The 27,716-nt window shown below is 44.6% G+C and overlaps 1 protein-coding gene across 1 annotated transcript in view; it reads left to right on the forward strand.

Moving 5' to 3' along the window:
• The window catches only part of LOC127045671 (serine/arginine repetitive matrix protein 1-like), a 190,592-nt gene that overhangs the window by 80,926 nt on the left and 81,950 nt on the right, over positions 1 to 27,716 (forward strand). The window lies entirely within an intron of this gene.

Consider the following 27,716-nt stretch of genomic DNA (forward strand, 5'->3'; position numbering starts at 1 on the left):
CCTTCCCCCCTCCAGGTGCTCCTGGAGAGATACACAGACAAAAGCTCTGTGAATCCAAACAGAGTGACTCCCCCTCTCCGTTCCCAGTCCTGGAAACAAAAAGCACTTTCCTATTCCCCCAGAGGGAATGCAAAATCAGGCTAGCAAATCCAACACACAGATCTCCCCGATTTCTTCCTCCCACCAATTCCCTGGTGAGTACAGACTCAATTTCCCTGAAATTTCCCAGTAAAGAAAACTTCAACAGGTCTTAAAAGAAAGCTTTATATAAAAAAGAAAGGAAAAATACATACAAATGGTCTCTCTGTATTAAGGTGACAAGATACAGGGTCGATTGCTTAAAAGAATATTGAATAAACAGCCTTATTCAAAAAGAATACAAATCAAAGCACTCCAGCACTTATATTCATGCAAATACCAAAGAAAAGAAACCATATAACTTACTATCTGATCTCTTTGTCCTTACACTTAGAAACAGAAGACTAGAAAATAGAAACTACTTCTCCAAAGCTCAGAGAAAGCAGGCAGACAGACAAAAGACTCAGACACAAACTTCCCTCCACCCAGAGTTGAAAAAATCCGGTTTTCTGATTGGTCCTCTGGTCAGGTGCTTCAGGTGAAAGAGACATTAACCCTTAGCTATCTGTTTATGACACGCCCCCCAAATTGCAGACAGTGGGGAAGCTCACTGGAGGCGATTTCCTTCTAGAACTTGAAAATAAACAGATTAATACAACACATGCACCTTTACATATACCCCTAAGTATATAACTAACAGACTTCTACATTTTAAGAACACTTTTTAACTACTGAATTCTGGGAAACTCTCACGGGAGAGTGCATCAGCTACTTTGTTAGAAGCTCCTGTGATGTGCTGAATTTCAAAATCAAAATCTTGGAGAGCTAAACTCCAACGAAGAAGTTTTTTGTTGTTCCCCTTGGCAGTATGAAGCCACTTTAGTGCAGCATGGTCAGTTTGTAGTTGGAACCGCCGTCCCCAAACATATGGGCGTAGCTTTTCCAGGGCGTACACAATGGCATAGCATTCCTTTTCACTGACTGACCAGTGACTTTCCCTCTCAGACAGTTTCTTACTGAGAAACACGACAGGATGGAAGTTGTGATCTGTTGCTTCCTGCATGAGCACTGCTCCTATACCACGCTCAGATGCATCTGTGGTTACTAGGAATGGCTTGTCAAAGTCCGGGGCCCTGAGCACAGGGTCAGACATGAGCATCGCCTTAAGCTGGGTAAAGGCCTTTGACACTCATCAGTCCACTTAACGGCATTTGGCTGGGTCTTTTTTGTCAGGTCGGTCAATGGGGCAGCGATTTGGCTGTAGTGTGGTACAAATCGCCTGTAGTATCCGGCCAAGCCTAAGAAGGATTGGACCTGCTTCTTGGACCGTGGGACAGGCCACTTTTGGATAGCATCCACCTTGGCCTGTAGGGGGTTTATGGTTCCTCGACCCACCTGGTGCCCCAGGTAAGTCACTCTGTTTTGGCCTATTTGACACTTTTTGGCCTTAACAGTTAGTCCTGCCTGCCTGATGCGCTCAAAGACCTTTTCCAGGTGTAGTAGGTGTTCGGGCCAGGAGTCTGAAAAAATGGCCACATCATCGAGGTAGGCAACTGCAAATTCTCCCAGTCCAGCTAGTAGACCATCTACCAGCCTCTGGAAGGTGGCGGGTGCATTTCGAAGGCCGAAAGGAAGGACATTGAATTCATACACCCCCGCATGGGTGACGAATGCTGACCTCTCCTTGGCAGGTTCATCTAGCAGTACTTGCCAGTACCCCTTGGTTAAGTCTATTGTAGAGATGAACTGGGCACGTCCCAACTTCTCCAATAGCTCATCGGTACGTGGCATTGGATAGTTGTCCGGACGAGTTACAGCATTTAGCTTACGGTAGTCCACGCAAAAGCGTATTTCCCCATCTGGTTTGGGTACCAGAACCACTGGAGATGCCCATGCACTGGTAGATGGGTGGATTATACCCATCTGTAGCATGTTCTGGATCTCCCGTTCTATAGCAGCTTGGGCATGAGGAGACACCCGGTAGGGTGGGGTTCTGATTGGGTGAGCATTACCTGTATCAATGGAGTGGTATGCCCGTTCAGTCCGTCCTGGGGTGGCTGAGAACAATGGGGCGAAGCTAGTGCACAGCTCCTTGATTTGTTGCCGCTGCAGACGTTCCAGGGTGGTTGAGAGGTTCACCTCTTCCACGCCACCGTTTTTTTTCCCGTCGTAGTAGACACCGTCAGGCCACTCAGCATCATCTCCCTGGACTGTAAACTGACAAACCTGTAAGTCTCTGGAATAGAAAGGCTTGAGAGAATTAACATGGTACACTTTAGGCTTTAGTGAGGAATTGGGAAATGCTATGAGGTAGTTTACAGCTCCCAGGCGCTCTTGGACCGTGAATGGCCCTTCCCATGATGCTTCCATCTTATGGGCCTGTTGCGCCTTCAAGACCATAACCTGGTCTCCTACCTTGAAGGAACGTTCTCTGGCATGTCTGTCATACCAGGCCTTTTGCTCTTCTTGAGCATCCTTTAGGTTCTCTCTAGCAAGGGCTAAAGAGTGTCGGAGGGTGCTTTGTAGGTTGCTTACAAAGTCCAGAATGTTAGTTCCTGGAGAAGGCGTAAACCCCTCCCATTGCTGCGTCACCAACTGTAATGGCCCCTTAACCTCGTGACCATACACAAGTTCAAATGGTGAAAACCCTAAACTGGGATGTGGTACAGCCCTGTAGGCAAACAGCAACTGCTGCAACACTAGGTCCCAATTATTGGAGAATTCGTTGATGAATTTTCGTATCATGGCCCCCAAAGTTCCATTGAACCTTTCCACCAGGCCATTGGTTTGATGGTGGTACGGGGTGGCAACCAAGTGATTCACCCCATGAGTTTCCCACAGTTTTTCCATGGTCCCTGCCAGGAAATTAGACCCTGAATCTGTAAGGATGTCGGAGGGCCAACCTACCCTGGCAAAGATGTCTGTTAAGGCCAGGCACACAGTGTTAGCCCTGGTGTTGCCTAGAGCTACTGCTTCTGGCCATCGGGTAGCAAAGTCCACTAAAGTCAGTACGTACTGCTTTCCTCTGGGTGTCTTTTTTGGGAAAGGGCCCAGAATATCCACAGCTACTCGCTGAAATGGGACCTCAATTATGGGGAGTGGCTGGAGAGGGGCCTTGACCTGGTCTTGAGGCTTTCCCACTCTTTGGCATACCTCACAAGACCGGACATACTTGGCAACGTCCTTGCCCATCCCCTCCCAGTGGAAGGACTTCCCCAACCGGTCTTTGGTTCTGTTCACCCCAGCATGGCCACTGGGATGATCATGGACTAAGCTTAAGAGCTTCCCCCGGTACTTAGTTGGAACCACCAACTGTTTTTGCGGCTGCCATTCTTCCCGGTGTCCACCAGAAAGAATTTCCTTGTATAAAAGTCCTTGGTCTATAACAAACCGGGATCGATTAGAAGAGCTGAGAGGCGGTGGGGTGCTCCGTGCCGCCGCCCACACTTTCTGAAGGCTGTCATCTGCTTCCTGCTCAGTCTGGAACTGTTCCCTTGCGGCTGGGGTCACCAGTTCTTCCTCAGACTGTGGACTTGGGCTTGGTCCCTCTGGAAGCGATGTAGGTGATGGGGTTGTTTCCGTTGCTGGTGAACCGCTCTCCGCTGGTGCACCTGAGGGTATTTTAGGCTCTGGCTGAGCCTTTTGGGTATGGCTGTCTGTTGCTTCTGCCAGTTGTGGCTCGCTGGCGCCCACTGGCGTTGAGTTTGAAGATGGGGTTGCAATCGCTGGTGCTGGTTGCTGTTCCAGTTCCGGGCCTGGGACTGGAGGTGCTGTGGCTGTTTCAGTGGTTGGCATGGAATCTGGATCCACTACCTCTGTCTGGGTCTCTGGTAACACAGACGGGGCGTCTGTGGACGGTTCAGGAACAGGGATGGGTCTGGAAGCTTGCCTGGTTTGGCTACGTGTAACCATTCCCACTCTCTTGGCCCGCCTCACCTGGTTGGCCAAGTCTTCCCCCAGTAGCATGGGGATAGGATAATTGTCATAGACTGCAAAAGTCCACATTCCTGACCAGCCTTTGTACTGGACAGGCAGTTGAGCTGTAGGCAAGTCTACAGCTTGTGACATGAAGGGGTAAATTGTAACTTTGGCCTTTGGGTTGATGAATTTGGGGTCAACGAAGGATTGGTGGATAGCTGACACTTGTGCCCCCGTGTCTCTCCACGCAGTAACCTTCTTTCCGCCCACTCTCAAATTTTCCCTTCGCTCCAAGGGTATTTGAGAGGCATCTGGGCCTGGGGATCTTTGGTGTGATGGTGGTGTAATGAATTGCACTCGCATGGTGTTCTTGGGACAGTTGGCCTTGATATGTCCCAGTTCATTACACTTAAAGCATCTTCCATCTGATGGGTCACTGGGCCGAGGTGAGTTACTGGAGACTGGTGAGGTGGAAGGGTAGGGTGGCTTTACTTGGGTGGTATGTGGGGTCTTTGGCTGTCCTCGGTTGTAGGGTTTATGGTCTGTGTGCCCCCTGGGGTAATCGTTTCCCTTGACAGTAGCTTTCTTGCTTTCTGCCAGTTCCATCCATTTGGCTCCAATCTCCCCCGCCTCAGCGAGATCTTTGGGTTTTCCATCTTGTATGTACCGTGTGATGTCTTCAGGAACACCATCCAAGAACTGCTCCATTTGTATGAGGAGGTGCAGTTCTTCCAAGGTTTGAATGTTGTTTCCTGTTATCCAGGCCTCATAGTTTTTTGCAATGTAGTAGGCGTGTTTGGGAAATGACACCTCGGGTTTCCACTTTTGGGTTCTGAAGCGCCGACGGGCATGATCTGGGGTTATCCCCATTCTGTATCTGGCCTTGGTTTGAAAAAGTTTATAGTCATTCATTTGCTGCTTAGGCATTTCAGCTGCCACCTCTGCTAAAGGTCCACTGAGCTGTGACCTTAATTCTACCATGTACTGGTCTTCGGGGATGTTGTACCCAAGACAGGCTCTTTCAAAATTTTCCAAGAAGGCCTCGGTGTCATCCCCTGCCTTGTAGGTGGGAAATTTCCTGGGCTGTGGAGCAATAATTGGCGCCGGGTTGTTAGGGTTGGCTGGCACATGCAGCCCAGCTTTTGCCAAGTCCAGTTCATGCTTTCTCTGTTTTTCCTTCTCTTCATTTTCTTTTTGTTGTTTTTCCATTTCTCGGCGGTGGGCCAACTCTTCTTCTTCTTGTTTCCTTCGGTGGGCGAACTCTTCTTCTTCTAGTTTTCTTTTGTGTGCTGCCTGTTTGATTTGTTCTTCTCTTTCTTTCATCTCCATCTCTTTTTGTTTTATTTCCAGTTGTCGCCTGTGTTCAGCTTCTTTGATTAGTTCTTCGGCCTCAATTTTTGCCTTCGAAGTCATGGTTCCTGTTTTCTTGTGTTGGGGTGCCCTCCGGTGTTTATCTTCTGCACTGCAGGTTCTCTGTTGCCTCCTGAAGTCTGCCTAGCAACAGTGCCTTTAGCTAATCTTCAATGTTAAGTAAACCTGAAAAACCACTTTATTTGCATTTATATAGTGCTGGTAATGACTCTCAATGGGAGTGCTATTGCATGACAAAAGACCTGTAACAGCTCCTTAATGGCTTCTTGCTTAACATGCAAGCCACAAACTGCCAGAGAGAGCAGAAAAAAAAATTCTCTCTGGTTCCCTTTTAAAACCAAACTGTTTCTCTCTGCTAAAAAGCCCTTAGCAGAGAAAAGAAAAATATAATATTCCTACTGGCTTCTGGATTCTGTCTATCCTCCCACCACTGCCACTCATATCATAACCTTAGTCCCAGATTTGGACCTTAGCGTCCAAAATATGGGGGTTAGCATGAAAACCTCCAAGCTTAGTTACCAGCTTGGACCTGGTACCTGCTGCCACCACCCAAAAAATTAGAGTGTTTTGGGGCACTCTGGTCCCCCTGAAAAACCTTCCCTGGGGACCCCAAGACCCAAATCCCTTGAGTCTCACAACAAAGGGAAATAATCCTTTTTCCCTTCCCCGCTCCAGGTGCTCCTGGAGAGATACACAGACAAAAGCTCTGTGAATCCAAACAGAGTGACTCCCCCTCTCCGTTCCCAGTCCTGGAAACAAAAAGCACTTTCCTATTCCCCCAGAGGGAATGCAAAATCAGGCTAGCAAATCCAACACACAGATCTCCCCGATTTCTTCCTCCCACCAATTCCCTGGTGAGTACAGACTCAATTTCCCTGAAATTTCCCAGTAAAGAAAACTTCAACAGGTCTTAAAAGAAAGCTTTATATAAAAAAGAAAGGAAAAATACATACAAAGGGTCTCTCTGTATTAAGGTGACAAGATACAGGGTCGATTGCTTAAAAGAATATTGAATAAACAGCCTTATTCAAAAAGAATACAAATCAAAGCACTCCAGCACTTATATTCATGCAAATACCAAAGAAAAGAAACCATATAACTTACTATCTGATCTCTTTGTCCTTACACTTAGAAACAGAAGACTAGAAAATAGAAACTACTTCTCCAAAGCTCAGAGAAAGCAGGCAGACAGACAAAAGACTCAGACACAAACTTCCCTCCACCCAGAGTTGAAAAAATCCGGTTTTCTGATTGGTCCTCTGGTCAGGTGCTTCAGGTGAAAGAGACATTAACCCTTAGCTATCTGTTTATGACACCCTCACTCCCTGTACATTTGTTTTCACAGGTATAAATGACAGTAGAAGGTGCAAGACAGTGAAGACTTGGGCCTGTCAAAATTTAAATATATATAAACAATTTCAAGAAACAGAAATAATTAAATATGATAATTGCAGGAAAGTGTAAAAATGCTAAGCTGCAGTATATAAAATTCTGCTCTTACGTAAGTGATGTGTTGAAAATAATGATCTTGCAGTACTCATTTTGAAAACAGCACTTCTTTCAAGATAAATGTAAACAGAGCGTTTAGCATTTTACTGGCCTAGCATTTATGGTACAAGTTTCACAACAGCAGATATCACTACTGCATGAGGTATTTGCTTATTCTTGTACCTCCCTCATTCATACTGCTGCCACTACTTGTTTTCCAAATATTCCCTTTGGTAGAAGAGAAGGCACACATGTCGACAGCAGTCTTCACCATACATAACCGCCTTCAGCTTTTTCCACTCACATCTTCTACCATGTTGTGCTTATAGAATTTCACAATACAGATTTTTGTTATTAGCAGGACAAAATCTTAGAAGGATTAAAAAAATTGTTTATATGGATAATGAGAACATCCACAGTTACATTAAATAAGGTTTTCTTTTAAAATAAGAAGGGTTATAAAACCTTATATGGTAAGGCATGGTGCCTCCTCCTCCTCCTCATCTAACACAAACACTAGTCACCCTGGAATGAAATCCTGTCCCCCTTGGCCACTGACTTCACTGGGGCCAGGATTCACCACTAATTTCCCACAGAAGGAAGGAAGGATGGATGCAACAATGATGCATCACTGCTGATGGAAGGATGAGTTTTGGAAACCCAGCTCCAAAAGTTTTCTGCCACTGACAGAGAAATTAGAGTGCAGAAGGTTGCCCATGACCAGCTCTTTGCTAATGAGGGAGGAAAGATGAAGACTTCTCTCAGGTAGAGCAATTTCAGAGCAGAAAAGAAGCTTGTTAATAGTATAAATTATGCAATCCTTAAACCTCTCTTTCGAAAGCTGGTTATGATTTAATTTGCAGCCTATTTTTAACTTTTTTTAAAAAACTGTGCCCAATGTTTCATTTTCTATAGCACAAACAGTACAACTGAGGGGTTTTTTTAACAAATCAAAGGCCCAAGTCACATACAATTTTTCTAAAACAATTTTTAACATAATCATTTTTGAGGCAATTATTAGGTGGGGAGCAATACTGAGTGCAATGAACTCCTTAGTATACCTTTGCCATCTGTAATAGATTAAATGAAATCTATTCATGTTTATAGATTCCTCTGCAGGCTGAACTAATAGAGCAACAGCTCAGTTACTTCCCCAGATAGAAGTCTGTTTCTTTTTTGGAGTCGAAGGTTGTCGATTCTGTTCCCTGATGCCAGAACTATATACTACTAACTAATGATTACATTGTCTGTACAGTTAAGAAATATAGGTCATTGCTTCCTTTCACTTAAACTAGTCTCAGTACAATATGTCTCAGTGATGAGGATGAAACCTATTGTTGGGGACAGATTATCCTGCATCTGCCTACTGCAGGGTTCTTACATCTGGTGTTGGCCACTGACAGAGACAGGATACTAGACTTGATGACCTTGGTTCTGATCCAGTATGGTAATTCCTATATTCCTATGTACAGTACCTCAAAGCTGAGTGGCTAAATGCCTACTTTGCTGGCCTCTCAGTATGACTTTGTACAATTCAAGTACGTTCATCACATTTTTCAGCTGACTGTGCTTTAATAGCAGAAAAGAATCATGACTTCTAATTTCAGTAAAATATGTACTTATTTACATTGCCACAAAGAACACAGGCAATATAAAATCAAATTAAAGATATCTTAGGAAAATGGTAATTGTCATACAGTGGTGTCCATCTAGTTTAGTATCCTGTCCAACAAGGGCAGGTACTACACCGCTACCTCAATATAACGCCACCCAATATAACACAAATTTGGACATAACGCAGTAAAGCAGTGCTCCGGGGCGGGGGAGGGCTGCACACTCCAGTGGATCAAAGCAAGTTCAATATAACACGGTTTCACCTATAACACGGTAAGATTTTTTGGCTCCCAAGGACAGCGTTAGGTAGAGGTAGAGGTGTATTTCAGAGGAAGGTACAAGAAACCACATGTGAGTAGTTTTCTTCACTAATCTATGTGACTAGTTTCCACAGAAATAGTAACAAATAATCCATTTCTGCTTCACATATGTGTAGCTTTGAAACTATTTTACCATCAAAACATAGTTGAATAAAAAAATGTGAAATAACCAACATGTACAGGCACATGCTAGACCAAATTGGTGGTAATTAAATTTCTTGTCTATCCTACCAATAAACTCCAGGTTAACTTTTTATTATAGATTTTATATACATATATTATCTCTCTATAGCTCTATATTTTATATAGAGATGATATATCTAAACAAAGGGACACAATCAAACGGGGGCGGCTCTAGGTATTTTGCCATCCCAAGCACGGCAGGTAGGCTGCCTTCAGCGGCTTGCCTGCGGGAGGTCCTCACCCACGGATTCAGCAGCATGCCTGCTGGAGGTCCGCTGAAGCCGCGGGACCAGCGGACCCTCCACAGGCATGCCGCCGAAGGCAACCTGCCTGCCGCCCTCACGGCGACCAGCAGAGCGCCCCCCGTGGCTTGCCGCCCCAAGCACGCGCTTGGCGTATTGATGCCTGGAGCTGCCCCTGTGATCAAAATAGGTTGTCACTATTTGCAATTTTATGAGAACCAGCAAAACAAAAAGCTTCTTTTACACCCAAATTATTTGTCTCAGAAATGATTCAGCAAACAAGAATCTGCAGTGAATTTACTGATAGAACACTGCTCTTATTGAGTTCCCCAAGGGTATATACAATAGTGCCACCATTAGGAACAAGTCCTGTGATCAGTGACATTGGCTGCAACTTCTATGCCAAATAGGGTGACCAGATAGAAAGTGTGAAAAATCGGGACGGGGTGGAGGGTAATAGGCACCTACATAAGAAAAAGCCATAAATATTGGGACTGTCCCTATAAAATCGGGATATCTGGTCACCCTAATGCCAAATGATTTCATTATGTTGCTCTCTCATATGATTTGGTGTCTGTAAGAAAACTAATGATTATGCAGCTACTTGCATACTACATTACATCAATTATCTCTAGGGCAGGAATAAATATGCAGTGCAAATTCTGGCATATTGCTTTAAATATAATGACTTCAGTGGGGTCAGGATTTCACCAACTGATTTATTACATCTGTACAAAAATAATCTAAAAAAGCCTCATAGAAATTAAGGTTACTGACTACTATTTTATTAGGAACATGATACACTAGCAGATTTCTAATTAGACTTTTAATTACATAATTCGTCAAAGTAAAGTGAAAAAAAATAAGATTTCATTCTCAGAACAGTAGGTGGTTGAATCTCTGTCTTGTTTCTAAAAGGTGGCAGTAATTCTCTTCTGAAAAGTTAGTTTGGGGGAGTTTGACAATCTTAGGCTTCTCCACTGTTTAAGATGATCAAAGTTTTAATTAACCTGATTCCGAGATGCTGTGCAAAAATAACCACAACAGGCTGAGCTGATAGATAGTTCAGATAGAATTTCAAGGCAAATGGAGAACAATTTTGTCTATAGAGGCACCAAGCTAATTAACATTCACTATCCGTGATACACTGAATACTGTCCATTAAGAAATCGTATTTAATGTAGATGAGTAGTATCAGGACCCTGAGAACTGAATTGTTGCATGGGAAAATATACACTAAAACCTCTTGTGCTTTGAAATCTAAACTTTCATTTTAAAACCATTGTGTGAAATCCTGGCTCTACTGGAGTCAATGGCAAAATTCCCATTGACTTCAATAGGACCATGCTTCTAGCTATGTTTCTAGGCCTTGCAGTCATGAAGCTCCTTGAAAATGTGAACTGAGTTTATATAGTCTCTGTCAGGGTTGGTCTAATCGCAAACTTTCATGGAAATTACTAACTTTGTGGTAAGTCACTGATTTTGGTGCAAGTCTGAGAATAAAAGTGTCATTTTAATTTAGCTTAAGCAGGTAAAAAATGTACCGTAGTTAAAAAAAAGATAGATGTTGGCTATGGAAAGCAAACTGACTACTGCATTAAATTGGAGTACGTAGGCCAGGGTGGAGAGGTCATGTGTGATAAGATCAAACCTTATTGTAAACCTGTTAACATAGAAGGATGCTACTTTCATTCTTGGTTTGGTAATGGCAAGGTCACACTTAGCCATGTCAGGGAGCCAGAAGGATACAAATGACAAACATTCATCTTAATGCAGGTGGCAGAAACTCACTCACATTGAGCTAAAACTCTTATATGTTAAAGTTTGGAGGCTCAGACCAGCACCTTGATTCTCCGAGAGAAACATACACCTCTAGAAATGTGAACACCATATTTTCTGATTTTGTTTTTGTAACTCAAAGGGTTTAGACCTACCTGGGGAAACTAGGGAGCCTTAGACCTTCATATATTTTTTTGTAATATTTATCTTTGATTTCCTGTTGATCTTTCAATTTTGTAATTTGGGATATTCAACTCTTCTTGGGATAATTCACTACAGTTTGTTTTTGGAGACAAGGAGAAAACTTCTGATCTCTGGTGAGAGGTGGAAAAGTGGTCAACAGTTCCTGACTTGTGGAGATGTAGTCCAGTGTGATACCCCAGGGATTACCAAAAGGCTGACTCAGACTGGTAAATTATCAAAGGTAACATTAGCATAACTGTTAGAATTATTAGATTCTGATGGGGGAAGAGCAAAATAAAAATAAGGGACCAAATTTTGGCTCTCCACTTTAATTTGTGCTCACTTTCTGGATGGCCCATGAGTGCTTGTACCCACCAATAATCAAAACAAGATTCATAGGGAGGATTCTTAGAGGCTGCAAGCAGATTGGCAGAAAAGGGTACACATTATCATAGAATCATAGGACTGGAAGGGACCTTGAGAGGTTATCTAGTGCAGTCCCCTGCACTTGTGGCAGGACAAAGTATTATCTAGATCATCCCTGACAGGTGTTTGTCTAACCTGCTCTTAAAAATCTCCAGTGATGGAGATTCCATAACCTCCCTAAGCAATTTATTCCAGTGCTTAACCACCTTGACAGGAAGTTTTTCCTAATGTCCAACCTGAATCTCCCTTGCTGCAATATAAGCCCATTGCTTCTTGTCCTATCCTCAAGAGGTTAAGAACAATTTTTCTCCCTCCTCTTTGTAACAACCTTTTATGTTTTGAAAACTGTTATCATGTCCTCTTTCAGTCTTGTCTTTTCCAGACTAAACAAACCCATTTTTTTCAATCTTCCCTCATAGGTCATGTTTTCTAGATCTTTAATCATTTTTATTGCTCTTCTCTGGACTTTCTCCAATTTGTCCACATCTTTTCTGAAATGTGGTACTCAGAACTGGACACAATACTTCAGCTGAAGCCTAATCACTGTGGAGTAAAGAGGAAGAATTACTTCTTGTGTCTTGCTTACAACACTCCTCTTATACATCCCAGAATGACATTTGCCTTTTTTGCAACAGTGTTACACTGTTGACTCATATTTAGCTTGTGGTCTACTATGATCCCAGATCCCTTTCTGCAGTACTCCTTCTTAGCAGTCATTTCCCATTGAACCCCATTTGTTCCACTAACAGTAAGAAATTGGTGGTGACTATCCCAGCTGATCCCTGCTCAGAACTCCAGAAGAAGGTGAAAACACATCAAGATTCTAGCCAATATCCAGAGCAAGAAAATTTCTTCCAGACCCCAAACTGGCAACCAAAGGAACACAGAATTTAACCCAATTTTTGATTTGCCTTCATACATCAGTCTCACCCACACAAAAGAGATGAATTGCCAATTTTTTAAAAAGTGACACACACAATAGCCAAAGAAAAACAACCTTCTTGTCCCCATCTTGGATCAGAAATTGTATAATTGGTCCATACGCTCACCGGCAACATCTCGTCTCTCCCTTTATCAGTAAATATTCTTGACCACTGCTGACATGATGCAGCCTTCTACACTAGCCACCCCACAAAAATGTTTGGTTTTAATCATTCCTACTACATTCCACCCATACTTTTTTTCCCACGTGTTTTTGATTTTTTGTTTTAAAGCCTGATAATAATATTCACCTGGGGCCATTTCGATTCCTCATTAGTAGCCAGTTCCAACCCCCCTTGCTGACCTTCACAGTTAGTTCAGTCAACAATTCTGCTGACACTATTTTATTTTAAATAAAAATTATAATATACTGATTTACACCCACAAACATCGTAAAATAATTTTATCCAACACATGTCAACTTTCTCAAACTCAAAAAACCAAAATCATAAAGGGATCCTTAAAACTTTGCAATAGCTAAATGATCACTGAAGTAAGCAAAAGCGGTCTGATGTTTTTTCCAGTGTGGAAGAGCATTCATTTGATTTTTTCTTTAACCAGAAGCCAAGCTTTGAGTCTAGACAATTAGGAGAACCTGAAAAGGAATCTGATATTCCACTTGGCTCACGTTCATACACACTCAACCTTCCCTAGTTTGGTCTTTCCTCACTGACCTCTGCCAGCAGCCACGGTGACACCCAAACACCGTGTAATGACCCTCAAGTAATAATTGTATTTGATGTGCTAAAAAACAATCCAACCAACCCACACTCTAGGGTGTAAAATGTAAGTACTGGGTTGCTAGGGCCCCTTCAGGAGTTGGGAGGAGAGATATCACAGAGTGAAGAGCAAGTAACATGCTAGAAGAAAGAAGCACATTCTTCCCATGGTGCCACCCCCAGGCTTGTGCATCACACACCCCTGCAGGGCCAGGGCAGGCAGCACCACATGAGGACAGGCAGCTGAGCACCGGTACTGACTTCTCATTCATGCCCTGGGGCTCCTGACGCTGCTGACTTCAACGTGACCAGAACCCGGCCATGGGTCTCACTTCTGGGGGCTGATGGAGGAGAGACACCGCAGATACCCACATACACGCACAGAAGCCAACACCCCACAACTTTTTGGCTCCCGGAGATCCCAATCCCCAGTCATCCCCGGAATCAATAAAACATCCAGAGGCTGCAGCAGCTTTGGGGGAGGGAGCTAAACAATGTATTTTCTGTACCCCCATTGCTTCAGGGGGAGAGGAATGGTTCAGTGGTTTGTGCACTGGCCTGCTAAACCTAGGGTTGTGAGTTCAATCCTTGAGGGGGCCATTTAGGGATGTGGGGCAAAAATTTGTCTGGGGTTTGATCCTGCTTGAGCAGGGGGGGTTGGACTAGATGACCTCCTGCAGTCCCTTCCAGCCCTGATATTCTATGAACAAACAACAGCTGCTACAGAGGAGGTAACTGAAAAGTAGCAACTCTAGTCAAAGGATCAGTGAGACTTTGACCCCCCTTCCACAATGGGCAGATACAAAATATACTGCCTCAGACATCCAAATGAACCTTCTGATCTTTTCCTGAAAAGAGTGGAGGAGGATCCAATTTAATATATATATGCTACAGCATAGAGGTAGTTACATGACAACAAAAACAGCTTAAGTTCAGGAAACCAATTTCCCCTTAGTCTCAGCCAGAAACCTATCAATGGTGTCTAGGATATTTTCCTCCCTCAGGATATTCAGGACCCAAAGAATCTGTGAGTTCATCATCCCCACATCAGAGTCACTACTGACCTCAAGGGGAGAATCTCAGAGAGAATGGAGGGAGGGGCAAAACTAATACCAGAGAATTCTCTATGTCCCCAATCAAGGAACCACCTTCAGCAGCACCCTCAACAGTGTGTTTCCCAACTGCACTGACCAAACTAGCCCACTTCATAGCACCCTCTGAAACTGGAACTGCCTCCTCCTTCAATGGCCTTTTTTGTTTTAGGGGCTTTGCCAGCAAGCCAGAATCCTCAGTCTAGGAAGGTCACAGATTCCATAGCAACAGGCTCAGCCTCTATTTTGCAGTCAGACTCAAGCCAAGAGGCCACTGAGTCAGGAGCCACAGAACTAGTAATGCCATCTCCCCCAGATTGTAAAGGGGGGCATTAACCCCCCACAACCAACATCCCTAGAGACACCCAGAGCCTGTTGGGACACAAGCTCTGCCACAGCCAACCCATCCTGTGCTTTACTCTCAGAAACCCCCACATTCCCAGGCACAGAGTCACCATTCTAAGGAGCAGCCTGCTGCCTCTTCTGAGGGCACTGATTAACTCCCATAATGAAAAGTGGCTTGGATCCCTGCAGAGCATGTCTTAACCCCATAATGCCTCTTGTAGAGGAATGGGCCAGATCCATTGGTAGGGGTGAACCCTCAAACTGTTCCCACAGCCAAAAGTTACATGCCCTGCTCCTCCTGCATTTGCAGTCTGTGTGATGGCTGTGGAGTCCCTGTGTTCTCTACATGCTAAATGTTTTGTTCATAAAGGGTGAATACAGATTAAGTTGAACAAGTGAAACTTTATTAAACTCTTTGTACTGCTCTGTCCATGTGGCTGAGCTGCTTCCAGCCTAACTTTGTGTGTTCCCTTTTCTCCCATTGTCCGATCAATAACAGTGCCTCCAGAGAATGTTAGCCCTCTGAATCTAGTTCCACTGCTCATGATACACTGAGGAGAGCAGCACTTCCTCCCCCCACCTACCTTAGATCCATTTACATTTTCACAGATTATAATACAATTATAGATAGAGGGAGTTCTTGTGATTGGAAGTTCACCCCGCATTGGCAGGGAAGGGGTTAATAGAGCCCTAGGGAAGCTGTGCGGGAAGCAGCCAATAGGAAAGAGACTGCAAGAAGCAGCCAATCCTGGCCCAGTGGGCTCACATAAAAAGAGCTGCAGGGCCAAAGTCAGTCTCTGCTGGGAGCTTGAAGAGAGAAGACTGTGTCCTGCAGCATCTTGGACAGAGTAGTGCAGTTAGGGACTATGGAGTATAGAAGGAGCTCCAGATGGGCTGCTGAGACTGAGTAGGGTGCTGTGCGGAAGTGGTCCAGGGAAATGCAGTGGTGGTCGAGTCAAAGGAATGCAGTAGATGACTGTGGTTCAGAGAGTCCCTAGTCTGGGGCCCAGAACAGTGAGTGGGCCCAGGTCCCACCCATTTGCCTCTGGTGAAATGGCTGTACAGTTGATTGTAGATTCCCTGGAAGTGGGGAGCAGAGGGCTGTGTCATTAAGAGGATGCCACAGTCCTTGGAGTAATGTGAGCAATGTGACAGTGCTGAGGCACCATCAGGAGAGGGTATACAAGATAGCCAGCAGGAGGTGTCAGTGTGGTGAGTGGAGCCCCATCACAGACCTTCCCCTTACCTCTTGGCTGCTTCTTGCTTTGTATTCCCCTAAGCAGTGGCTTAACACTTACCTTGGGCTTTTCCAACTCCCTGGCAGGCATTGTATGGTTGACAGTATCCCTTAGCAGCCTGAGTGTCCCATCTCCCTGTGGAGTTTGGATTCATAGTACTTTCATCTGTGCCTTGGTTTCCCCCACTTCCACATGGAATTCTGGACACTGCCATGCTTAATACTGGCTGTGTTATCTGGCTGAAGGATATCTGTGAGTAGGCCCTTTGGCCATGGGGCTGGCTCTAATGGAGTTACAGCTGAGCTCCTGCAATAACTCTTTCAAATGCATCAAAAAGGAATATCCTCCAGTATCCCCATTGTCAAGCTCACAGAACCTTCTTCGGTGTCTCTAATAACATGCCCCACAGGCAGAATGATGGGGTTCATGGCAGGAACCTTCACACAGGGGCCTGCCTGTCAGCACCTGTTCTCAGTACAACATGCAGGTTCTAAGGCATGAACAGTGCTGGTGTTCTACCACCCTGTAAATGTCTCCCCATTGATTCTCACCTCCAATTTCTGTTGGGATCTGGCTGTATTTGACGCTCAAGGATGCAGCAGGATCTATAAACTGATGGGTGTGGTGTGAATTCAGATGCATCATACTGTACTTATACTGCATTTATACTGTACTCCCATGGTTAGCCTGTATCCGAGGGGTAGCCATTTTAGTCTGGATCTGTAAAAGCAGCAAAGAGTACTGTGGCACCTTATAGACTAACGGACGTTTTGGAGCATGAGCTTTTGTGGGTGAATACCCACTTCATCGGATGCATGTAGTGGAAATTTCCAGGGACAGGTGTGTATGTGTATATGTGTGTATATATGTGTGTGTATGTATATGTGCAAGCAAGAAGCAGGCTAGAGATAATGAGGTTAGTTCAATCAGGGAGGATGAGGCCCTCTTCTCACAGTTGAGGTGTGAAAACCAAGGGAGGAGAAACTGGTTTTGTAGTTGGCAAGCCATTCACAGTCTTTATTTAATCCTGAGCTGCACCACTGGGCCAGTGTCAGAGCCCCTCTTGGGCCAGGCTGCAATAAAGTTAATACATGCTGCCTCAGCATCAGTGCCTGAGCCTTGGGTAGACAGCCCATTTGTGTCCAGCCCCCTGACAGTGATGATAACTCAGATCTTGGGGTCCTTACCAGTGCATTAATTTGGGGGTGCTGAAACTCCCTGTTTCTTAGCTTGACATTGTCCAGTCCCCAATTCTGGGGAATCCCACATATTCACCTCCTGTGACCCAGGCTTGGGCCAGTCAGCCTTGTTTTTTCTCAGAACCAACCTAATTAGCAACAAACTCATCAACCAGTCTGCTTGCAGTACACAGGTCTTCTTGCTTCTGAGCCCTCACCCACAACCTCAGGTCATATGAACATAAATCATGAAATTGTTCTAATCCAAACATTTCATACAACTGATCTATGATACTGTCTCTTTACCTCCCCAAATGAGGAAAAAGATAATCTATCTGGCTTGTCACCTCCATATAAGTTACACATCGATGCTTTTGAACCCACCCGAAATTTTTTCCTGTAAGCTCAGGGGTCACATCAAACTTTAAGGAGTTTAGTTGTCTTAAATTTTTCATAGTTCACAATTTCTATTCCATTCATTTGGCTTTAGGCATCAAGACCCTTTGCACCACTAATGGAGTTGAAATTTGAGCCTCTCTGATGGGGACCTGGTGCAAATCATAAGCTTTTCCAAAGCTGGTTAGAGAGGAAGAGGGATAGACACCTACCAATGTAGCACTTATGCCCCACGCAGAACTGTTGTCTTGTGGGTTATCCGCACCTACTGATTCATCAGGCCTCTGGTTCCCTAGCTCATGTTGCCTCTCTTTTATGCTGTTGCTTATCCTTCTCCTGGTGTGGTTGGCATAGCGTGTCCCTCTCCTCCTGTTTGGGTCGGTGTTTATTTGTCCTGGTCAGCTTGTCATTTTTCCTTCAGTCCCAGACTCCTTTTTTCCAGCTGCAGTTCTCTGCTTTGGTCTCCCTCAATTTACAGCTTATGTCATTCTAGAGCCTAGCTAAGGGATCCTGGTTGAGGTGAAGCTTGGCCATTGTCCCCACTGCTACAACATGCTCTGGTGGTCCTTGGCAGGGGAAGAATGGAGGACCCTGGCATAAGTGGAGAAGGAGTGCACAGAGTCCCTAGCATAGGGAGAAGAATGGGGGGATCCTGGCACAGGAAGAAAATGGGAGGGATCACAGGGAATTGCTGGCAGTGGAGCCATGGAGGACTCTGCTGTGGGGGCCACTGACGGAAGGGAGGTGTGGTGTTGGATGGGATGCTCACAGAGTCCCTGTCATGAAGGGTATAATGGGTGGCACAGAGATTCTCCTGGCAGGAGAGGGAATGGGGATCATAGTACAGAGGGAAATGAGTGCAGCACACAAAGGCGCTGGCATGATGGGGGTGGGAGGGTTGCAATGAGTCCCTGAAATAAAGGGGAATGGGAGAGTGGCCCACACGGTGGGGAACAAGGGAGGAATGCAAGGACCCCTTGTGCACAATAACCTCAGCCGAAAAAATCAACAAGCATGTGACTCCCTCCACTACTAGCACTGAATACAAAGGAAAAAGCAAATATGAAAATGTCAGCCACCACAAAATGTGCAGAGCCTGGTAATACTGTGATTCCTAGATTTTACTACTAGTGTGGTATGCATTGGAAAGTCCTCTGCTGTACAAAGCTACCCTCTGCTGGCCAGACCAGGAGCAGCATGCGGTTCTCTTGCAGAAACAGTTGCCGTATGACTTAAATAGAGAAAGTGGAGCTGTTCCAAAGACATATAATTAATATGTAGCTTCATTCAAATACTAGTTATGGTTTAAAAAAGAAAAGCAGATATTAAAATGTTCTTCTGATGAAGGTATAAATATTAATGCAGCTTACCAAAATCTGGCACTTTGTTTATTGCCCATGTCCACAATCAGTCTCAATTCTTCAGAGCCAGCTACCATATCTTCAAGCTATCATACCACCACAATAAATTTAATATGACATTTAGGGTGTCAAACTTCATAATTCTCCTCCTTTGATCACCTAACATTGCATATTACTCCCTCAGAACCCCAAAAAGTTACTAATGGCCCAGCATGTAAAAAATCACTAATAACCTATTCTTTAATTCTTGTTCTTTGAGATGTGTTCCACATCTGCATTCCACTCTTAGTCTGCACTTGTCCTAAGCACAGTTGTTGGAAACTTCAGTGGTACCCTTCAGGGGAGCTGGAGCACCTTCAACTGCCATGCGTCTCTGCGTGCAGGTATATGGGCGAGGCTGCCCCCCAACCCTCCTCAGTTTCTTCTTGCAGGCACATTCTGATGTAGGTGGTAAGGTCTAGGAGGGGCAAGCTCTGTGGCTGGGAAACATAATATCCAACCTCTGATTCAGAAGAATAATAATCACCATCTCCTGATCAGAGGGGCCATCCCTGTCAGTGCTGGAGACTGGTACCGAAAGTCTGGAGAAGACTAAGAGAAACCAATTCATTGATGGTTTTTCCTCTGGACAGTACAGACCAATGACAACTCTGGGACATGGGAAGTTGAGAAGGTATTGGGTGCTGCACTGAGGAGGCTGGCGCCATGTTCTACTCATATTGTAGGAGCAATCTCCTGCACCACTAGAGACACTGGTATCAATTAAATCAAGTCCCTTGCTGCTGCATATGTCTCTGGAATACTCTTTCACTGGTGTGTGAGATGAAGACAGTAATGCAGATGATGAAGGCACCACTTTGAGCCACAGTTTTTGGGCCCAGGCACTGGGAGTCAATGGTGCCATATTAGCTAATGAATGAATGGAGGAGAGCTTTGATTTTTGCATGCACTCTTCTAGACCCTTTGTGTTCTTGCTTGGCAGACTTGGGGACCAGTGATCTGCCATTCCCTGAAGTGTTGTTGTTTCTTCCTGGGTGCTGGGGAGGAACAATGATGCTGGGACTCAGACAACATCAGACAGGCATTTCTCACAGAAGCCAGAGTGCAGGGCACCCTTCCTGACTAAGAAAGCTCTGAAGGTAATCTCAGAGCAACCTCCATCAAAAGAAACAACCTGGACACTCTGGATATGTCTACATTACATTAGACACCTGTGGCTGGCCCATGCCAGCTAACTTGCTCTAGCCCTGCAAGACAAAGGGGCTATTTCACTGCAGTGTAGACATTGGGCCGAGCTCTGGGACCTTTCCACCTCACAGGCTCCTAGAGCCTGGACTCCAGCCAGAGCCTGAATGTCTACACTGAAATTAAGGGGCTGTTTAGCCTGAGCCCCGTGTGCCCAAGTCACAGGTTTTTAATTGCTTTATAGACACACGCTCTTTTTCTGGTCCTTGCTTGAAGTAATTACAAATCTGGCACTGATCTCTAATGTGAAACTCACCCAGACACTTTTGAACAACTAGTGCATGGGTCACTCAGAAGCATCAGTTTACAGCACGAAAGACAGGGCTTGAAATGCAGTGACAGAGGCATACCTTGGTACTAATAAATTGAATCTCAACATTGGGGAACTGAGAAACTTTTACTGTACAAAAAACTTATCTATTAACTAGCATTAAAAACTACTCCAACAGGTAACTATACATAGAGAACTTGCTGAAGCAAGACAAACTGATTTTTAACTACCATCAGTAAGAAGGAACTGTGGGGGATTGGGGCAGCTTTATCCTTTATACGCACACACCGTGGTGTGCAAGAGAGGGTGCTTGAACTGCCCCAGAAGGTACCACAGAGGGAAAAATTTCTGACAACTGTACTCAGGGCAAGCACACAACAAGAGTGGAATGTACTTGTGCAATCACTCAAAGAATAAAGACTGCAACACAAATGTACTGCTTCAGGGACATCCATCATATGAAATATTCACATCCAACCGTTACTAATACTGCGGGACAAATTCTGAAGTCCTAATCATTATTTTTTTTTCCCTTGGGTACTGAACATCCTTCCATTGAAATTATTTGGAGTTTTGTAACCCCTCAATCTTTACTAAGGCAAAAGCTGACAAGAAAATCCTTTGCCAAACATGCAGGTCCTTTAAAAGTGATTCAAAATATTTTGATATCTTGTATGGAATATACTCTATGAAATACATTTTTGTTGTAAATTAATCACAAGTTAATAATTTCAATATAAATTATTTATAATACTCTATTTAAAGGTCTGGTACTCAGCACAAAGTGTCAGTTCTTATATATTGGAAACATTTAAGAGCTATAACTTTAGAAGCATGGGAAACTGAATCCCTAAACTACATTTGAATCAGAGACAAATTTGTTCAGTTTGAGTAGTTTATGCCCCCTTCTCAACATTTATTTTTTATGTAATTAGTTATTTCCTCACAAGTCCTGTACTACTTACATATGGATTGCAAAGTATTATTCACTTAGTGCATCATGGAAAATTAATTGCTATTCCCTGTGAACTCCACTAAAGATATGTTTTTTTTGCCAACAGGAATTTACATTTTAATATTTGTGTTTCCCTTAAAAATATTAGTTACAATAGAAAATTTGAAATATATATAATTTTCATTGTGCAGTGGCAGGTGCCCTTTATTTTGTCTCATCTCTGATCTTGAACATATCATGATGAAGCTATTGATTCAGGTAAACAGCAGACCTGAAATGCCATCTAGACAAGGGTAAGCATGGATAGGTGTATGTAATTAAACATAGCAGGTTCTTTTTTCCCTACAAAATATTGTGGCTAATCACATTAATGATGGCCTTCCAAACTGAACTTAAGAATGTTTGTTTTTAATGAGTTTCCTAGTGAACTTGCAAAAAAAAAAAAATCCTGTGTTAGAAACCTTTTTAAAGAGCTCTGTGAGGCTGCCAGACATACCATTCCTTCTCCATTCCTCTATAGCAACATTAATTTACTTTAAAAGCAACAAGGCCTTTTGTTTTGAACATGTGGGATTTTTTTCTAATTTCTTCTTAAGGTCTAATATACTCTCTCCTCTTCTGTTTTTTTGTTTTGTTTTAGCAGATGTTCTACATATGACATTACTTTGATTTTATTGCTTATAATATGTAACAAAATGAAGTACATAAAACAAACAAAGAAGTCATTGGCGTGGATTACCCTCTTGAAGTAAAACTGCTATAGGGGGTGCAGTTGTAGGGGAGAAAAGTCCCCTGTAGGTGTGACTGCCCTGGGACCATTGGAGGAGACGAGTAGAAAAGAGAATTCAGATTCATACTTATTTATTTTTGAAGAATCTCTATAGTACAGGAGGTGGGACACTGTGATTGTGATGTTCTTTGCATATACTGCAGCCTTCTTCCCCTAACTCTCCATGGTCTCTGTACTCACATAGGGTCTCTTTGCCTGTGTGTACACTGCAAAAAAAAACCCATGGCACTGAATCTCAGAGCCTGGGTCAATTGATTTGGGCTTATGGGGCTAAATATAGCAGTAGGTGTTCAGGCTCTGGCTGGAGTCCGGGCTCTGAGATCTCCCCTGTTGCTAGGTTTCTTTGGCACAGAAGGGTGAGAGCTTGGTGTAAGGTTCCCTTTATGCATGGAGCTGGGGGAGAACCTTTCCCATGGTTTGTTTGAAAAAAACCTTTTACTAAAGTCTAGTATCAGCTGATGTAGTTGAATGCAGCTCTACAATGCAGTAACAATACTTTTTTGTGTATCAAAGCAGATCACTTTGACAAATGCTCTCAGTTATAGGGAATCTGCAGATTTATATATATGAAAGGGAAGTCCTGCTGGATTACAGAAGTGTGAGAACTGTGAATTTTACTGTTTTGAACAACACATCAAGAGGGGATAGAGGTGCTGACTTTGCAGTTTCCTGGGGGGTACTGGATCCCCATTCTGTGCCAAACCCCTGCCCCGCCTCTGCTCCTCTTTTTACACCTCCTACATGCTGCTGAACAGCTGATCAGGTAGGCAGGAGGTGCTGGGAGGGAGGGTAGGAGCTGATCAGTGGGGCCTGGTGGGCAGTGCTGGGGGGCAGGGAAGAGGAGCTGATCTGTGGGGCTGCCACTGGGTCCTGAGCACCCACTACTTTTTTTTTCCGTGGGTGCTCCAGCCCTGGAGTACCCATGGAGTCAGCACCTATGAGAGGGAATATGAGCTGTGGATAACTGTATCTGCTTGCCTACAAAATCCATTTGAATTAGCAATAGCTATTTTAGGGACTGCTGAAAGGATGCTGATTGCAGGGTGACCTGTAGTAGATAAAACAACTAGAAGGCAAGATGACTGGCTGTCCTAATTTACCTGGGACAGAATCCAAAGATTATGACTACAATCTCTAAACAGTTAGCATAAATATTGTGTATAGACTTTTTAATAATACACTTTTGCACTTGACTAGTTCCCTCCATTAGAATGTTTCAAAGTGCTTTACAAACACTAATGAATTAAACCACAACACCTTTTCGGGGTAGGAACTGGAAGAACTATTATTCCTGTTTACAGAGGAAGACAGTGGGACTGAGCAGTTGTGATTTTTTTTCCCACAAGGTAACACAGCAAAATCAATGGCAGAGGAAAGAAAGTAACCCAGATGTTCCTGCCTTCATTGCTGCTTCTATTTGTTTTCTTTAAAAATATTTCCAAATAGACTTGTTTTCTCAAGTTTATGTTGGCTGGCATTAGGAGTTTACCTCATGGAACTAACATAGTTGAAGTCCCTGATCACAGAAATGACTGTTCCTTTTCTATAAAGTTACATGGTCATCCTTTGGCCTTAAAGACAGGACTCTGAAAGCACAGGAGCAAAAAAGTTTGGTTAACAGCCAACACGTTCTATAAAGCTACTTGCAGTGTCAGTGTTTAGTGATAGTATCTATTTTGTGTTCTTTTGGCAATAGGAATCAATACTTAGTCCCTGTATATTTACTTTGTTAATTAAGCTAGAGATTGTGAAAGAGGCAGGATTCAGAGCCTTAAGCTAGGTGTACACTGCAACTGGGGAGTGCAATTGGACTGAAGCATTGGCAACACTGACCAGCCACCCAAGTAGAAGCATGCACCCTGCATAATTATAATCTGTGCTGTTGTCGCTTGACTGCTATCAGTACCTGAGCTATCTATACATATAAAATGATGAGGTCTAACAATCATCGAGCAGATGTTTTCAGAAAAACAATGTGTAGTGGCAGTCAAAAAAGCTAACAATGTAAGAACTATTAGGAAAGGGATATATAATGAAACATAAATATCATGCCACTATATAAACGCAGCAATGCCCCCACCTTGAGTACTGGGTGCAGTTCTAGGAACCCCATTTAAAAGAAAAATTAGAAATGGAAAAGGTACAGGCAGGGACAACAAAAATGATTAAGGTTGTTAACCGCTTCCATGTGAGGAGAGATTAAAAAGACTGGAACTGGTCAGCTTGGAAAAGAGACGATTAAGGGGGAGAGATGATAGAGGTCTATAACATCATGACTGGTGGGAGAAAGTGAATAAGGAAGTGTTGTTATTTACTCCTTCATATAATCAAAGAACGAGGGCTCACCAATGAAATTAATAGACAGCAGGTTTAAAACACACAAATGCACAGTGACCTTGTGGAACTTGTTGACAGGGAATGTAGTGAAGGTCAAAGCTATAACTGGGTTTAAAAAAGCCTAAAGAAATTAATGGAGGATCAGTCCATCAATAGCTATTAACCAAGATGGTCAGGGAATCAATCCCATGGAGTGGGTGTCACTAAGTTTCTGAGTGTCAGATGCTGGACCTGGACAAGACGGGATGGATCACTTGATAACTGCCTTGTTCTGTTCATTCCCTTTGATGTTTCTGGGCTGCTGTCAGCAGACAGGATACTGGGCTAGACAGACCATTGGTCTGAACTAGTATGGCTGTTCTTATATAAACTAGCTTTAATATATGTCTACATGCGCTGCATCACACTCCACACTTGCCCTGTAGACATACTCTTAGAGACTGAAGTTCCATCTCTACAGGAAACAGAGTTCTGGTAGTAGCATTCCTCAATAGTATCCTATTAGCCTGCCTTAACCTAAAGTGGGATCACTCCAAAGAGACAGACCATTCGTTCTGCATGACCTTTCTACTGTCAACACATTAGTTCTTAAAACAATGGTTGGTGTGATGTTACATAGACACTTCTGCACTAGGAAATGGATGGCAACAAACCTGATCAAAGTTCAATAAAACTGTGACATACCAGAGTATGAGCCAGACTAATGAGCAGCTACTGTAGTGCCTAGGCCTCTCCTGGACAATACAAGTTATATAAGGTCTGCCAGTTCTTTAAAAGAAAGACTATGCATACAACTTGCCACCTCACATGGAGTTTCCCGGACACTTCAATTTAAACACACTGGACTAGATAAAACAAGTTTACTAACTACAAAGATTCAGATTAAGTAAATACAAGTATCAGAGGGGTAGCCATGTTAGTCTGGATCTGTGAAAAGCAACAGAGTCCTGTGGCACCTTATAGTCTAACACGCGTATTGTAGCATAAGCTTTCGTGGGTGAATACCCACTTCGACAAATGAAGTGGGTATTCACCCATGAAAACTTATGCTCCAATACACCTGTTAGTCTATAAGGTGTCCCAAGACTCTTTGTTGCTAAATACAAGTAGTGAGGCATAAAACCAGAAATGGTTAAAAGAAAAATAAAGATAAAACATAACAGGTGCCTAACTTTACTATGTTAACAAAGTTTTCTCATTGCATGCTTTCAGCAGTCTTCTTAGGTCAGGACCCCTCTCCCAGTCCAATGGTCATTTCCTTTGTCCCTTCAGGTACAGGTTTCGGGGCTTGTCTACATCACAAAGTTGCAGCGCTGGTGAGGGGGTTACAGCGCTGCAACTTAGGAGGTGTACATATCTGCAGGGCATCACCAGCGCTGCAACTCCCTGTTTGCAGCGCTGGCCGTACTCCCGTTTTGTCTCGGGTGTAGAGGATCCAGCGCTGGTAATCAAGTGTAGACACTTACCAGCGCTTTTCTTGACCTCCGTGGAATAAGCAGGTATCCCAGCATACCTGAGGAAGCCTCTGGTAATCAAGCAGGTCTCCTTCCCCGGTTTGCTCTCGCATTCCCCGAACCCTCAAGCAAGCAGGTCTCCTTCCCTGCGGTTTGCAGGGGGGTTCGGGGAACGCGAGAGCAAACTGCGGCGAAGCTGGTCTCCTTCCCCGGTTTGCTCTCGCGTTCCCCGAACCCCCGAGCAAGCAGGTCTCCTTCCCTGCGGTTTGCAGGGGGGTTCGGGGAACGCGAGAGCAAACCGCGGCGAAGCTGGTCTCCTTCCCCGGTTTGCTCTCGCGTTCCCCGAACCCCCCTGCAAACCGCAGGGAAGGAGACCTGCTTGCTCGGGGATTCGGGGAACGCGAGAGCAAACCGCAGGGAAGGAGACCTGCTTGCACGGCGGTTCGGGGAACGCGAGAGCAAACCGGGGAAGGAGACCAGCTTCGCCGCGGTTTGCTCTCGCGTTCCCCGAACCCCCCTGCAAACCGCAGGGAAGGAGACCTGCTTGCTCGGGGGTTCGGGGAACGCGAGAGCAAACTGGGGAAGGAGACCAGCTTCACCGCGGTTTGCTCTCGCATTCCCCGAACCCCCCTGCAAACCGCAGGGAAGGAGACCTGCTTGCTCGGGGGTTCGGGGAACGCGAGAGCAAACCGGGGAAGGAGACCAGCTTCGCCGCGGTTTGCTCTCGCGTTCCCCGAACCCCGAGCAAGCAGGTCTCCTTCCCTGCGGTTTGCTCTCGCGTTCCCCGAATCCCCGAGCAAGCAGGTCTCCTTCCCTGCGGTTTGCTCTCGCGTTCCCCGAACCCCGAGCAAGCAGGTCTCCTTCCCTGAGGTTTGCAGGGGGGTTCGGGGAACGCGAGAGCAAACCGTGGCGAAGCTGGTCTCCTTCCCCGGTTTGCTCTCGCGTTCCCCGAACCCCCCTTGAAGCCGCCCAACAGCGCTGCAGTGTGGCCACATCTAACACCACTTGCAGCGCTGGTTGCTGTAAGTGTGGCCACTCTGTAGCACTGGCCCTATACAGCTGTACTAATACAGCTGTAACAACCAGCGCTGCAAAATTGTAGATGTAGACATACCCTCAGAGTGGGTTGAGAGAGGGGTTTCTTGGGTAGTCTGTCTCTTATTTTTATAGCCCTCTGGGAAGCATTGCCAAATGGGAGCAAGGTGCCAGGGAGTCTATGTGGAATCCATGCTGTTTCTTTATTAAGATGTATGTTTTTTTGCTCCTGCCTCCTTTCTTGGGAAAGACGAGCCACTGACTAGGTAGTAGCCATCAGTGTGCCCTTGGTTTCTGAGGAACTGATCTGGCCACTCGCCCTTTATTTCTGAAAAACATATTTTTATCATGATCTCAGCTTATGTTTATAGCTTCTCCTATAACACCACTATATGCATGTTGCTGTGCTCTGAGCAGGGGCTTGGACTAGATGATCTCCTGAGGTCCCTTCCAACCCTAATCTATGATTCTACTGACCTGCAAGTTATGAGCTTTTAAATGATCCCTCTCAAGAGATGCCTTGTACAAAAATTACAATAGCGTGTAGGGTGTGAACATAGGCAGATCCCCTCACAATCACAGACTCACTTCCTTTTGCAAAAACCTGGTTTTGAAAACAGATCTCCCATAAAACTCGGCCAAGCCAACTCCTGTGACTGCTGTCAGGCTCACCGCCCCAGCCGCTCTGACGGCGCGTGGCCGTGGGTTAGGCATGAGC

Source organism: Gopherus flavomarginatus, chromosome 2 (genome assembly GCF_025201925.1).
Source record: "Gopherus flavomarginatus isolate rGopFla2 chromosome 2, rGopFla2.mat.asm, whole genome shotgun sequence".
Lineage (NCBI taxonomy): Eukaryota > Metazoa > Chordata > Testudines > Testudinidae > Gopherus > Gopherus flavomarginatus.